The sequence below is a fragment of the Pseudorasbora parva genome, chromosome 18, assembly GCF_024679245.1.
Source record: "Pseudorasbora parva isolate DD20220531a chromosome 18, ASM2467924v1, whole genome shotgun sequence".
In the NCBI taxonomy this organism is placed as follows: domain Eukaryota; kingdom Metazoa; phylum Chordata; class Actinopteri; order Cypriniformes; family Gobionidae; genus Pseudorasbora; species Pseudorasbora parva.
Genome location: NC_090189.1, coordinates 14,321,196 through 14,337,402, shown reverse-complemented (window position 1 = coordinate 14,337,402; position 16,207 = coordinate 14,321,196). Strand labels below are relative to the sequence as shown.

Below are 16,207 nucleotides of genomic sequence, written 5' to 3'. Positions count from 1 at the left end.
CACTGTGCAACATATAACAAAGCAAATGATGCTGGGAACAGTGACAGGCCACCCCAGACTCTACAGTAAATAATCTACAATAAATACAAGGGGTAATAAAAATAAACAGTTATGAATATAATGCTAAGAAAAAATACTGCAGGGCACATTGAGTACACTTCAAAATGATAAATTCACAATCTGTTAAGGCAGAACATACTGCATACTTTTTATTTACTTGTCTGAAGAATACAATTTATTTATGTATTCATTTTCTTAATGTATTATTATTTATTTTAAAAATTATTTAGTTGGTCCTTTTTACAGATTGTGATGATGCATTTTAAATAATTTGATGGTGACCGGGTTTATCTTCTTTATGATGGAGTAGGGGCTAATGAATCTGGGACTGAGCTTCCTGCATTGCAGACGCAATCTGATGTCCCTCGTGGAAAGCCAGACCTTCTGCCCTGGCTGGAAGGTCGGGGTGTTGGAATATCGAAGGTCTGCTGCCATCTTGCATCTGCGCAGGGCTCGTTGGAGTAAATGATTTGCATCCCAGACCCTTTCGCTCTCCCGAAACCAGTAGTCGACCGCTGCGACGTCCGATGGTTCCCCAGACCACCGGTAGAGCCGTCATAAAATCTACTCCTAGGTGTGCCCATGGCCGATTAGGAACGGGCAGAGGAAGGAGCTTACCAACACGGAGGTGCCCGGGACTCTTCAAGATGGCACACTCCCGACACCCTCTCACATACCTTCTGACTTCCGTTGCCATGTTGGGCCACCAAAAGCAATCTCGTAGCAAGAGAGAGTTTCATTGACCCCTGAGTGGCCAATGCCCAATGAAGTGTGGGTGGAGTGGATCAGTGGGGTTGCTCGTGTCCGTGGGATGTACTGTAGACCTGGTGGGCAACCCGGCGGGGTGTTGGTAGAGGCATTGGAGGAGGGAAGGGTTTCCTCTGACCAGGCGATGGGACTCAGGAAGATCTTACCCTTGGGCACTGGCTCACCCGAAAGCAGATCGATGGCACATTCCCATGGCCGATGTGGAGGCAACTTGGAAGCGCGGTGAGGGCAGATCACATCACTAAGCATGATGGACTCTCCACTGACCTCTGCTCGATGGGGCTCTCAATGGACGTCATACAGACAGGAATCTTTCCAGAACGAGACATGGAGGGGACAGGAAGAGAATCACCCTAGAATCACAGCAGCAGTGGATTCCTCCAAAACCAGTAGATGGATTTGTTCAAAATGAAGAATGCCGACTTGTAATTAAACGGGACTGGCAATGGAGCGAACCTGCCCTCTGCTTATGGATTCGACTTGGTAGACAGACGAATTGTGAGTCGTCTTGAGCTTGAGCTGATGGCAGAGGGCGCCTGAGATGAAGTTCCCAGCGGAACCGGAGTTGAGGAGGGCAGAGACTGGCAAGGAGACAGGGGCAGTAATGAGGTTCAGAACAGTGGTTATCGGGTGACTCTTGTAGTTAGACGGATAGAGCACACTCACCAGAGGACTTTGGTGATGTAGTGATCTGGAGATCCACAATACAAACATAAACCCTGCCCGAGCCATCTCTGCCGTTCTTCTGGTGTTAACCAGGTGTTCTCCACTTGCATGGGCTCGGATACTGATTCTGGAGGGCTGATGGATTCTGGTCGGTGGAGGGATGGGAAGCTCATGGTCTGGCCCTCATGCTCTTTGAGGCACGACTGCATACGAGTAACGAAGCGGATGGAAAACTGGATGAAGCGTTCAAGCCCGATGGTGTCCTCGTATGCAGCGAGATGCAACCGCACACAGGGATCCAATCCTTGACGGTAGGTGGTCAGAAGTGACTCCTCGGTCCATCCGTTAGCATCGGCCAGGGTCCGAAACTGCAGGGCATACTCATTTACAGACATATTATTTTGCTTTAAGTGATACAATTGCTCACCCACTGACGCATCCCGGACGGGCTTTCCAAAGACATCTTTGAAGTGCGAAATAAAGCTGGACATTGAGTGCACGATCAGGTTATTCTGTGCATACAGAGTTTCCGCCCATTGTAATGCCTTGCCGTTCAAATGGGACACAATGAAAGCCACCTGGGAGCGATCGTTGGGATACAGTTGCGGTTGCATCTCCAGGGCCAATGACCATTGCAGAAGGAATCTGTTGCAGTCCGTCGCCCGAACTAGAGAAGGGCGCTGGCTTGGCCATGGGACTGGCATACACGGGTGACGTGGAAGAGGTGCTGGTGGATACGGAAGCGATCGCCGGTGCGGGTGATGGTGGACTCCGTCCATCATCCAGTCCTCAGATCAGGACTGGATGATGGACGACTGGTAACGTACAGCGAATGGCATCCACCAGTTCTTGAAAGGAATCCTGGTGACTCATACTGGTGCTCACGGTTGTGGTCCGGTCTTCTGTTATGGTACAGAGGCTACGGAGACGAGATGGTGAATCAGGTTTATTGAGCAACCAGTGGAGTGAACAGGTGTGTAGGTGAGTAACTTAGCTGAAGTGCAGATTTTCCGGTGATGGTTTTCTGGGTTGATTCTCTGGGTGTACTTGCAGATGGTGGTTGTGGAGCTCAGGCGATTGGCGATGGAGACACTGAACACACACACACACTGGACACAAGAAGACGCTGAAGACTAGGAAGTAGACGCTGGAGATGAGTAAATAACATCAAAGGAGTACTTGAAGTGAACAGAAGGGTTAGTACCTTTTACAAACAAGACCGGACAGTGACTGAGTGTGTGTGTGTGTCTTTTGTGCTGCTGGTGATTGGGGTGATTATGGGCTGCAGGTGTATGTGATTGATACTCAGGTGAGAGCGTGTGCTGTGATTCGGTGGTGTGGGAACCTGGTGTGTGACCGTGGAGATCCACTTTTGCGACACGATTGAAGTGTGATGTTTTGATGCTTCCCGTCATTTGTGTGTTCAAAACGGTTCAAATGCAGCGCTGCCTTCCCGGAATGCTATGCGGGCGCGTTAAAGTCACTTGACGTCACCCAGAGGAATAAAGTAGAGCGCAGCGCGACAGAAGTGTTGCACGGACAATTGGATCTCCACCTTGACAGTGTGGAACAGCAACTATATATATATAACAAGAAAAGTTACATATTAAGATTTTTCATAGACAGACAGACAGACAGACAGACAGACAGACAGACAGACAGACAGACAGAACAATACTGAATAAAAATTGTATTTTTGTGAATACACTGCACATGCAATCTTGTCTTTAGACCTTTCACCTCTCAAATGCATTGCACTGTACTATACTGACTGATGCAGTATATTAAGATATTGACTTTTAACACTTTATATCAAAAAGCACCCCGTTTATCCTAATCTGCCTAGAAGACACATGAATTATGGTTGAAAATGAGTTGAAAATGAGAGTCAGTGCCAAAGAAATAGATTAGTTTATTGAACCCATCCATCTCTCTATAAGGCCAAGGAATGCAGACTAATTTACGTTAGCAATAAAAGCAGGGAGTTTCAAGTTGCTTCTCCGGTCCCTCTCCGGTCCCACCGCTTTTCAAGATCTGCCACTGGAGGTAAATTGTCCTTGTAATTCAATGACATTACCTGAGCAAGTGAGTGACCAGCAGATAAATTAGATCCATATGGAGAAGCCTCATATCTGAGATACATATTTACAGCCCACTCATCTCAAAGCCCTTATCTCAAACGCTTCCCTATTTTTAGACTTGGCATTTAAGGCTCTTAAAATGTAACAGTTTGCATTCTGAAATGTTTGCGTTTCTCTTAGAAGAGTGTAGTTATGATATCTACAAGCAGGGTCTGACACTAACCAGCCAAACCCGGACATCTTGATTTAAAAAAACAATGGTACCTATTGGCTTATTAGTGGATTATCAACTAAGTTTATATGTTTATATGACATCATTTTCAACTAAAAACAGAAAACTAAAACATTAAAGGTGCACTATGTAGTATTTTTTCAGTAAAATATCCAAAAACCACTAGGCCAGTGTTATATATTTTGTTCAGTTGAGTACTTACAATATCCTAAATGTTTCCAACTATTTGTAAATTGTGAGAAAATTGCTATTTCAACTAAGGACCAGGACGTTTCAGCATAGCGTTTGAACGAGTTGCCTGTCAATCGCATCATATCTGCGTTACCCTTGGTTTTATTCTGCAGAAGCGCTTTTCTCTTAGCAGTGTGAACGTCACAGCAGCGCCGAGCGAACGCACAGAGTAACATCATAACATCATTTTAAACACACTTAAATGTATCTGATATGATAAAAAGAGCTGCTTTAGCTGACCGGAAAAAGCGGAAGCGCGAGCGCCCGGCGACTATGTCCCGTCCCGTCATAATAAAAGTCCCGGTACTCGCGAGCCGCGTGTTTGTATAACAATCTCTCCAGCGGCCGTGCTCAGCTCCACAACACTCGGTCCTGCTCTGCTTTACACTACAGTAACTTTAATAACCGCATCCATGAACATGATTTCTGCCCGAGTCCTATTTTCCACCGGCTGTGAGGTGAAGACCACATGTCCCAAGATGCTGCGCTCACACTTGGCGTCATCAAACTACACCTTTGTTTAGAATAGGCACCCTCCAGTGGATGGAAAGTTGCATAATGCACTTTTAATTTACATGACAACATTTTGAAAACGGGTTTTAAAGTGCACATTTTTGAAAATGAGTGTAGTCTCAAACTACAAAAACATGAATTTGTGGATGACGTCATGCACATGCATATAGAGAGGAGCAGGTATGAAATCACTTTATAGGCCAAAATGCGGAAGCACACTTCCGGTTCCATCGTCCCAAAGTCAATGGGTTTTTTGAATGGGGTTTGGTTAAATGGCTGAAATAAGGTCAGTAGTGAACACAAGATCAATACACTTTTACGTTTTATTCTACAACATAAAATACATCAGTGTTACGCCACTCGTGATTTTGTTTAAGCTGTTACGTGTCTTTAAAAGGCTAAAAAGTGGCTAAAGGGGACTTCAGAGTCTGTTGATGAAATCATCGATAAGATCATCACGTCAACAGGTGAGCTCAGTCCGCTTTTACAGCCTCATTATGCTCATAATTAGGCTCTTATAAAATATTCTATCTCAAACATTCTGAGAAAATGTTTTGAGATAAAAACTGAAAGAGTTGTCGGAAGTTTAGTGGTGGCGACGTTGGATTTCTGGGACCATGATGAAGTTCGTTTATAGCGTACCTTTAGCCTTTTACATCTGGCAACTGCATATGTATAGGCTTCAGAATTCATAAAAGTTGTTCATGAATATGATCTTGATGGAAAAAATGTGCAACTATCATAAACTTTTGTTGATCACACAGAGCTTGTTTTTAGCTAAAATCCAAAAGCAAAAGCCTAAGAAAAATCATACTAGGTTTTTGTCAAGGAAAATGCTAACTGCTCATTGGCTTACAAAGTGACGTCTTGCACCACTATTACGTAGTGTTTCTTTACAAATTAATATAGCCAACCACTGGCCTGGCATACATAGTACGTTTTTAGTCATTTTGTGGATCCATGTGAATGGGATCCATGGTTGTCTGTACATTAGTTACTGTAAACAAGTTAACATTAGATTTATGGCTGATAAGTGTCTGAATAATTAATATTAGTGTGAATAGAGAAAACGGGGGTAATGCCCTTTATCCACTAGATCAAGAACTACATGAAACATGCAGTTGTTTATTAGGCAATGATCACAAAACTAATCCGACTCTGTAGGATCTTGAATAGTGTCTGTGTCAGAGCTGTTGAAAGGCCGAATCCATTCACGCTCTTCACCGGTCCCTCCAGGTTGCTCTGAGTCACTCTTTCCAAAGCCTATTACATAAAGTACTTAGCAGCTTTTTCTCAAAACAGAGATTAATACAGTCAGCTGGTGCAGAGATACAACTCTCCAGTTCGACTGTGTGTATATAAACAAATTCACATCATCACCAGTGCGTTTTCTTGTGCACATGCCCCTTATTAGTTCCCTGTCAAACTGACTATAGAGTTATCGTATGGTACTTTATTCCTCAGGACATTTTTCAGCTTTGGCATGTGCAATAAGATGCTGTGGTCGGCACTATAAATTGAAAATCAAACAGATAGCCAAAGTCATTAGCAGTGCTGATGCAGGCAGGAGGACAGGGAGAGTTAATTAGATCTTTCTTCCGGTGCCTACCAGGCTGGAATTCAGCTCATTGTTACTCTGTCTATGTCCATATGTGACGCACGGCAGAATAATCGTGTTTACCTTGCCATCTTGTCCCTTGTACTCAGTAACTGCATTAATTACGCCCATCAATCACTCACTGTCACTCCGTCCCTCCCTTCCTGACCTGTGCTTGTTGCTAAGCTCTGAGAAAATGACTAGACACCTCATTATCCAATACAGGTGGATTGGGAACCTCTGATTAGTGCCATTCTTTTGGAATCGTGTGGCCAAAGCTTAGTGGGATTCTTGAGATTCTGATATCCAGCTGTCATCTCTTGACGTGCGTCAACATCTTCACCTGTGCCAGTGCTGGCCAGAAACCCATTTGGCTTTGGATGTGTGAATGCTGACTCAGATTTGTGGCAGGATTTCAGCGTCCTGCTTTATGAGATCAGTTCTGAAATGCTGTAAAAGATTTTGATTTAAAGGCTTTTCATCATGTACTCCCGTAATGTGAACTGTGCTAATGTGGTCAGAGCTGTAAATGTTTATAGAGGGGTAAAACATGATTGAGGGATGCATCTTAAACCCTCGAGGAACATACACTTAGAGTATTAACCTGGTTTCTTGATTAACCAGTAGGTTATTTGTTTCTGTTCTAACCAAAAATGCAGTTGTTTGTCTGGTTAAATCGATAGGTTAATTGCATCAGCTTCCAATCAACAATCAATGCAAATCTGGAATCAGATTGTTAAAATTAAAGGTGTCATGAACTGGGTTTTTATTTTTATACTGTTGTCTGAGGTCAACTAATGATGTTCATGTGGTTTTTACATTCAAAAACATGCTGGTTTTGAGGCTATCTCCAGAACGCTGGGTTTCGGGGGGCGTGCCGCACTGGAGACTTGGAAGCAAACGCCCACGGCTAGGATTGGATGAGATTTGCATATTTAATGAGCTTAAGCTCCGCTGTCAGTTCAGTTCACATGAGAGAGGAGAGAATGAGGGAGAAGCGGCAACTGGAATGATTTTCTCGATCACAGGACTTGTAAACGTCTTTATAAAACAAACACAATGTGTTATTTCTCATCGACCCGCGACTGATTGGACTATTATTTTTATATTACACATAGCCTGGCACACACATACACGTTCGGCGCGCATGTCGCCCTTCAGATGTCAACTTAAAAGAGAGAGAATAGCACACATCAACAACGGCATATTATGAGATCCATCTGCCTGCCAGGCTTTGCGAGCCCGGCCCCGTACGTGTCTGAGTCCAGCGTGCTAAAGGTACACTGTAAAAAGATAACTGTGAAAAATACAGCAACTTGCTGGCAGCAATTTGCTTGTAAGTTGCTGTATTTCATTTCACAGTATTCTTACTGTAAATATAATCGCAGTAACTATTTAATTACTGTAAAAAAAATGTACAGTAATAATCACAGTACTGTATTTTATAATTATACTGTAATCAGGATTACTGCATTAATTTTGTGTACTGTAAAATAAAGACACTGTCACAAATGCCATTTATTTTCTCACTTTTAATTTCAAAAATTCATAAAAAAAATAGTATAGCATAATTTGTTCAATGTTACAATTTATCTGTACATTTTTTATTTCATCACTTTTCTGAACATACAAAAAAACACTTTTCTGAACAAACAAAATCAATATTTATTAAAATGTTTGGATAAAATTACAAATGTATAAAAATGTAATTATTTAAAAACAGCAGGATTTCAAATCTATATATTTTCTGAACATATACATTTTTTTCAATAAGTTAACATTTCTCTGTGAACAATTTATTTCATTTCAGCACTTTTTTGAGCAAACAAAACAATCAATATGTATTCAAATGTTTGGGTAAAATTACAAATCTATAAAAATTAAATGATTTAAAGGGATTGACTTCCCATTGACTTCCTTAGTAGAAAAAAATACTAAGGAAGTCAATGGGACCCATCAACTGTCTGGTTAACAGCATTCTACAAAATATCTTTCTTTGTATTCAGCAAAAGAAAGAAATTCATACAGGTTGAGGGTGAGTAAATGATGACACAATTGAAATTTTTGGGTGAACTATCCCTTTAAAAACAGAAGGATTTCAAACCTGAATATTGTTTTTCTCCAATAATGTTTTTTTTCCATAACTATTATTCTTTTAAAACTTGACCTGGACTTCCTGGGCCTGAGTCTTCTGCCCTGTAGAAGAAGAAATTCATTATTAATGTAAAAGTTTAAAAGTAAGACAGATGGGTTGATGACATACACATAAAGTTTTAAATAAATATTAGTATGTTTTATATGCTTTGTTGGTGGTTTGTGGAGTAGCATCCCCCGGGGCTGATATTTTTTTATAGCTTTACAAAAGATGTAAAATGTCAATGTATTTTCGTTAACACAAACTGTAACATCTGTAAAAATAACAACCTATTTTTAAAAGATAAAATGTAAATATTATGGAGTTGCAACTTGACTCTTATTAGACAGAATTGGTTTCTGTCATTTGCCATTACTTTAATATTTAATAACTGTCTACATGAATATTATAAAATTGTACATGAATATCCCACATTTCTGCCACAATACCATGTTTGCAGTTAGTGATACAACAGTGAAATTTATGTTTGTGAGTTCTGAATGGAAAAGTATTCTAACTGGCTGGTGTTGTCACACAATGTTCCTCCTGTTTTTCATGTCAGTGTTGTTGAATCACCTTGTGTTGACGCTGTAAAACTGCCTGATTTGAAAATGATGCTTGGCAGGCCTAAAGGGATAGTTCACTTTAAAATGAAAATGCTATTATCACATACTCAACCTCAAGTTGTTTCAAATCTGTATGAATTTCTTTCTCCTGCTGAACACAAAAGAGGATATTTTGAAGAATGTCGGTAACCAAACAGTTAACTGGAGCCAGTAACTTCCATAGTATTTTTTTTTTACTATTATGGAAGTCACTGGCTCCAGTTAACTGTTTGGTTACCAACATTCTTCAAAATATCCTCTTTTGTGTTCAGCAGAAGAAAGAAATTCATACAGGTTTGAAACAACTTGAGAATAAATTTTAAAGTGAACTATCCCTTTAATAGACAAGTTGCTGGCCACCCCTGACTTTCAATCACCATTTAAAGGTATTCAAGGTAACAATTAAAAGTCTCACCTGGAATTAGTTGTTCTGCCAGTCATACTCGATGAAGTCCCTGATGACCACCTTCCCAGTTTGTCTGCTAATCTGGACCTTTGAATTGCACTCGCTGTGCTCTGGGTTAATTCTGACGAAGAATCTGAAAATAAAAACATTAGGCTATGCATTACCCTATCCAAGAAAAAATACCTATTTTTTTTCTATTGGATCAGTAACAACTAGAGATTTTTGGAATGTAAGTGCAAGATGCTTTATATGTGAAGTAACCCTTAATATTGGCATCTATTGTGTATGTTGAGTGCTTGGATCTTACCGAGCATGATGAGTCTGGGAGTGTTTGGCAGGAAATCTGAGCCTCAGCGTTTGCTTAGGTGGAAGTTTCTTGTAACACAAAATAAAACGAAAACACAGTTTTAGAAATCACAAGTTCAATATTCATAAGAGAAAGTGTGTGGCAATACTGTAAAAAATTACAATTTCAAATAATTTTTATTTAAAGCTAACGTAGCTACTATTTAATAAAATAAAAGACGTTATAAATGTAATTTCGCCAGATAAGACAAATATTAATACAATAGGGCTTGGGCACCGCGTTGCATTCTGGGACGTCGCGGCCATGTTGATGGCCTCGCGAATGTAAACATACAGCAAGTCGAATGAGGAGAAGCAGAGTTGGGAGAAAGAAAAAACATGTTAAAATCCTGAAAGGGATGTGGAATTTACCGGGATACGTTAAATAGGGAAGGCAGGGGCCGCTATAGAGACAAAATCGGAACTATTAAAGTTTTGGATCCACATGAATTTCCAAAGAAAGAGCGGAGCACCGACGACGACGAAAACTTTATTTTGTTGGTCCCCAACAGACATTCTACTGACTATAAGTAACTTTGCAACTACAATTCAACTTATTCTACTAACCCGAACCCCAACACATATAACCATAACCTACCAGTCTACTAACAGTACAGTTAATACTCTAATTAGTGTTAGTTGACATGCTGTTGAAAACGTAGAATGTTTAAAGTGGACTATCGAAATAAAGTCTAACCAAAACGTATATTATTATTATTTTTATTATATAAGAAATTGCTCTGCCTCCGTTTTTATTTGTTATTGCAATGTTATTGTTTACTATAATTATAATTTGCACTTCCTCCATTTTCTGTGTCTTTTGTTGTTATTTTATAGATACCTTTTTATTTGCTTATATAGTATTGAAAGAATTCATTTTTTCAAAAAGTGTATTTATTATTGTTATATAAAGTGCACTCCGTTATATAAAGTGCAACAACTTGCACTCCGTTTTCTGTGTTCATTTTTTATTTGTAACCTTTTACCTTGAAGCACTCCACATTTCTGTGTTCTCAGGTTGCACTACTTGCAAATAAACACTAAAAAAACATCTGATTGTGTGACAATTCTTGCTTTTTGCACATCGTACTGTTATTACTTCTTGTCCGTGGTTGCGCCTCCAAGCATGAAAGCGGTGGAAAGTTAATCCATTTTCGACATTTCCCATGGTGATTATGTGTTTCGCTGTTACACCCCAAAATGCAGCAACGGTTTACCATAGTTGAAATAACGCCAAAATAATCAAATTAAGACACACGACTGAGAGGGAGTACGTCTATAAACAGTGCACAGTAGTCCGAGTAGTAGTAAAGGATGCCATCAACATGGCCGCCACGCCAAGTAATGACGTCATGACGCCCAAGCCCTATATATGCTCCCAAAAGTCGGGAATGGCACTCTATTAACAATCTAACTTATAGTTTCTGCAGCTTGAAGGCAATGAAGTTCAGAAAAATCATGAAATTATTAAGAATATGTTAAGTAACGTAGCTTAACAGATAACGTTACCTCTAGCTGGCTGCGTTTTCTCGGCCCGCTTAACTTCAATGTCTGATTCCTCAGGCGGCAACAGCAAGCAAGAGAAAAGAAACGAGAGATTATTAAACGGCTACCGCGCCAATAAATTCAAAAAATTACACCATTTTAAATTAATGTCATTTCCCAATGCTAACGTTAGTCTTTAATCAAATTAAAGACGTTAAAAATGTAATGTTGCCGGATAAGACAAATCTTAATACAGTAGCCTACAGCCCATGCATGCTCCCACAAGTTTGAATAGCATTTTACCAATCTAGTTTCTGGGGGTTTCCATTCAGAAAAATCATGATTAATCACTATGAAAAATATGTTAAGTTAGGCCTAACGTACATACCTCAGCTGCGTTTGCTTTCAGCTCGAGACCGTCGAGAGTCGGCAGGCTTTGGCTCACTGCCTCACGCGCATGTGGTGACAGGAAAAAAAGCGATCACATTATGTGACGGATCAGCACCAAAAGCGATCACATCCACAATTTAATTTTTATTTAACAATACTATCCTTCTATAAATTAATGACGTTATCAAATGTTGCCAGACTAGAAAATATATCGAAATCATGCAGAAATATTTGTGGAAATAAAATTATAAAATGCACACACAGCATGAGACGAGTTTACTAGAAAGTGTGCCGCTCATTACTCTTTTCTCTCTCAGTGCACTCTTAAAGTTGAACAAACAGTTGACTTTACAAGAGTAAACTTTGGAAATACATTATGTTACCTTTCTGAAGTAAAAATTCGGATGAAAGTGGGGAATCTCGTAGCTTTCCTTGGCTGAAAAAAAAAATATTCTAGAAAATGCTGTATTGTTATTCACAGGAGAGAAAAAAAATACTGTAGAATTTACTCGCCATTGAAAAAAGACCATGATGCTTTGCAGATCTACAGCAACATGCTGTATACAGGTTCTACACCCAGCAAACACAGCAACGTTGTAAAAACGTTTTTTTCACGTTGTGAAAAGGTCGCGATAACGTTTTTATCCGACGTATTTAATACGACAGATGTCGGGTTTTTTTCACGTTATAAATACGTTTTTTCACAACGTTGCAGAAACGTTCTTATAACGTCTTTATCACGTTGCCACGTCTCCTTGTAACGTTGCAGAAACGTCTTTATCACGTTACCGCGTCTACTTACAACGTTGCAGAAACATATTTATAACGTTTTTTTTATCACCTTACCATATCCTCTCCTTCCAACATTGCAAAAATGTGTTTATAACGTTTTTGTCACCTACCACGTCCATCTCCTTCCAACGTTGTAGAAACGTACCACATTCAAACTGGTTCTTCACTTCACACATGCTGTGATCAAAATGTTTTTTTGTTTTTACTGTTATCTTTAATATAAAAACAATATTATAACTACAGTAAGAAAAATATATTGTGGTCTTTTTAGATCTCTGTATAATTTGTCAAGGCTAATCACACGTTATAATATTTCTGTCAATCTTAATATTCAGCTTATTAATAACGCTTTTTACATTTCACCTTACCTGTAGGCCTTACCTCTGTTTGTTTTCCATTTTATTAAACTACATAAACATATGTAGTACTAATAATTTATACTACACACAACATTTGTCAGTCATTGTATTTATTTACACAATATAAAAAGCAATATGATAGAGGTAAGTTCACAAAAAAAGAAAAATCTGTCATTTACTCATCCTTGCATTATTCCAATCTAAATCTGTATGACTTTCCTTTGTTAAACACAAAGGGAGGTGTTAATGTTAACCTTAAGTCAGGAGATATTAAGCATAATGTTCCTTATACACTATTCACTTTTTTGAACAAAAGAAAGTGAATGGTGAATAAGAAACATTAACTCGAATGTCTAACAAAGTCATACAAGTTTGGAACAACAACAGAAAAGTTACATGATAACAGCTTTTTCATTTTTAGTAGAGATAATGTAAATTGAAATCATTGAGATAATTGTAGAAGACTACAATTAAAGCTCTCATTAATAATAAGAAAAAATAATAAGAAAAATTCTAAACAGATAAATAAAAATACCGGTATGCCAATAAAACAAAATGGTACAAATAAAGTACAGCACATGCAAATTATGCAATGACTGGGAATTTAAATAAGAACATGAACAAAAAAATGTAGAGAAAAATCCATAAAAATTCAGTGCACAGATGTTATAACAAAAGAGATTAATCTATAAAATGTAAATTCTCATTTTAACTAATTACAGATTATGTTATTGCATATGTTATTTTACTGCAATCTATTTTTTCTATTGTACCTGGTGTACATTAAACAAGCTAAAAACCCCAGGAACAAAACCCAGAAGTTTTTATAAGCTGTTGACCCCAAAAAAACAACGAGTGTTTAAAGACTAAAGTGGATACAGGCACTTGAGACAGAGCGCGTCATGCTATATTACACTGAGAACTACACACACTGGAGGGGAAAGTAATCAGCGACAGGAAATATAATATATAATATATAAAACTGACATTTGGATATTTAACAAAAGGTTTACTGCACACGTAGGCATATGGAGTGTCAGGATCCCAAAATTGACCCATTCTTCTTGCTGAAGCTTCACGTCTTATTGCCTGCATCCACTTTTGTCCTTAAACGCTTGTTTTTTGGGGTCGACAGCTTATAAAAACTTAGTTATGTGTTTTTTACCTTGTGTGCTGCACACCTCGTCACATATGAGCTTTTAGACATTGCCGTTTTTGTTATAAGTAAAAAAAGACGAGGTGACCGCTTCACGCAACACAAAATCAATGGAGAGCGTTGGAATGTTTCCTCCCCGGTGTGGGCATGGCCTAAATACGCTCTGTCTCTATTATTGTTCAATAAATAATATTTTATAATATTGGCATACCTGATTTTGAGAAACAGTCAAGTGTTTTAGTCTGTTTCACATTGGTACACTAAATAGATGTATTATAGCAAACAAAGTTTAGTCGTGTTCCTGAGTAATATCTGCATGCACCTAATTCTGCAGAGAACATATAATACACCATTAGACAGCAATCCATATGAGACAGAAGTCTGGTCTGGAAGGTGGATCTGGAACCAACTTCTGTCCTGGTTTTCACAACATCTCTTGTTTATCCCTCTTCACAAACTGCCCTGAAATACAATTCAAACATCAACAAGGATTGTTATAAATATAATGTGAGGTTCATACATTCACAATGCTCATCTGGCCTCGGTGGTGAAGTGTGCAGAAAATTCTGCCGGACTGAAATTTAGTCTTTTAGTCTTACCCTTCTTATACTAATGGTAACAAATTTATAACACAACAATAATTCACTCTCAAAACTACCTCTCTTTAATACTGCAAATACCACGTAGAGCCAAACATGGATGAAATCACAGAATCCAGTCACAAATGGAATTTACTGTAGAATTTAAGCAGAACGTTACAGAATTTGAAAATATTCTTTATGTATAAATCAAAATAAGGGCTCTACAATGAATCAGATATTGATACAGACTAGTGTCTGAATATTAAAGCTCAAAAAGACTGGAACTGAAATCTGAAGTCTTTGTTCTGCCATGTCTATAGTATGTAAATAACTACTACTACTTAAACCGAAGCACGCCAGACACTCGTGATGATTTCAGTATCTACTGTCTCCCTATACGCACACATGAACTGCATCTGCAAAGTTGATCTCAGAGTTAATTAATGAACATTTAACCATTTAATTTGCTAGAATGATCAACATATACACACATGAATGTATGTATGGTTGTATGTATGTATGTATGTATGTTTTACTTACAAGTCAGATGGTTCATAGTGCTGGACAGCCATCACAATCTAGGAACATAAACAATTTGTCACAGAGCCAACAATAAGTGGTAAACTATACAATGTCACTCAGGTAGGTTTATTAGAAATAAATAAACAAGTGCATAGGTGAAAATGCAGCAAAAAAAAGAAAAAAAGATTAATATACAGGATATATACAATATATAATATCGTAAGATACCAGAATTTACGATTAGGTTTTACAGATGCATGGTTATATACGTGGTCAATACTTGTTTACTATGAAAGATCAAACATGTTTGAAATAGCGCATGTGAGTGACGTCACCGAGTCACGTAAAGTGCAAACTGTTTGGTTAAATACTTAAATTAACGTTCCTTTCATTCAACCATTGACAAATAGCCAGCAAAACATTAACAAAACCTCTTATCTACACATAATATGGAATTAAAAGCCCAACTTTCATAAATAAGAGCTCAGGGCTATAGTTAGCCTAACGTTACCTCTCATTAGCCTAACGGTTAAGAGGCTAACGGACTTTTTCCGAAGACACTAAACCATTTCTTAAAAGTAAATATTCAACAGAAGCGTGTTAGAAAGTGTCAAGAACAGTTGTATGTATTATATGTGTAATATTAGGGACTTAACTTACCTGAAATTAGTGAAAACAACAGTGACAGACGGAGCTTTGCTGCTTGTTGTCAGACGAGCTGCCCCGTTTCCATGGTAATTCCATCTGCTCCAGTTTGTTTAAAAGCGACTCGAATGTTCAACACGCACGCACGTTAAACACGTCATGTGTAATTTGTGCAGTGTTGCGTTACCATGAATACATATTTTTATACTGAAGTATAATATCCCGATAGTTAAGTAGGCCACCGTTTAAGTGGAAACTGCAGCCTATGCCTACGTAAAACTTTAAATGGAATGAGAATGAAAGCTTGTATAATATAATATAATATAATATAATATAATATAATATAATATAATATAATATAATATAATATAATATAATATAATACTCTAATATAGCTATTCTATCAGTTAAATGAGCACCTTAAAGTATATTCACAACCAGGGGCGTGGGACTGGGGGGATAAAGGGTACTGAGTAACCAGGGCCCGAGGCAGGGAAGTCCGTTTTCTATACATACACATACATGGTACGGGGGCCCAGGAAGATGGTTTGTACCCAGGGCCCAAAATTTGGTGCTACGCCCCTGTTCACAACATTGATATAGAATGCTCAGCTCTGCATCAGCCTCATCTGTTACTCG

At 38.6% G+C, this 16,207-nt stretch overlaps 2 long non-coding RNA genes across 4 annotated transcripts; both read right to left on the bottom strand.

Moving 5' to 3' along the window:
• Window positions 1-7,816: 7,816 nt before the first annotated feature.
• LOC137046314 (uncharacterized) lies at window positions 7,817-12,707 on the bottom strand. 3 transcript variants are annotated; one of them, XR_010898932.1, is made up of 6 exons: window positions 11,897-12,707; window positions 11,512-11,567; window positions 11,148-11,189; window positions 9,601-9,668; window positions 9,303-9,426; window positions 7,817-8,344 (listed from the first exon to the last, which is right to left on the bottom strand). It is a non-coding gene; the product is annotated as an uncharacterized lncRNA (long non-coding RNA). The 3 variants fall into 3 exon arrangements; XR_010898931.1 differs by having other exon boundaries at window positions 7,818-8,344; window positions 11,512-12,696; XR_010898930.1 differs by lacking the exons at window positions 11,148-11,189; window positions 11,512-11,567; window positions 11,897-12,707 and having other exon boundaries at window positions 7,821-8,344; window positions 9,601-9,822.
• Window positions 12,708-13,197: 490 nt separating this feature from the next.
• Window positions 13,198-15,852, bottom strand: LOC137046527 (uncharacterized). Its single transcript, XR_010898990.1, has 3 exons — window positions 15,584-15,852; window positions 14,942-14,979; window positions 13,198-14,282 (listed from the first exon to the last, which is right to left on the bottom strand). It is a non-coding gene; the product is annotated as an uncharacterized lncRNA (long non-coding RNA).
• Window positions 15,853-16,207: the final 355 nt, after the last annotated feature.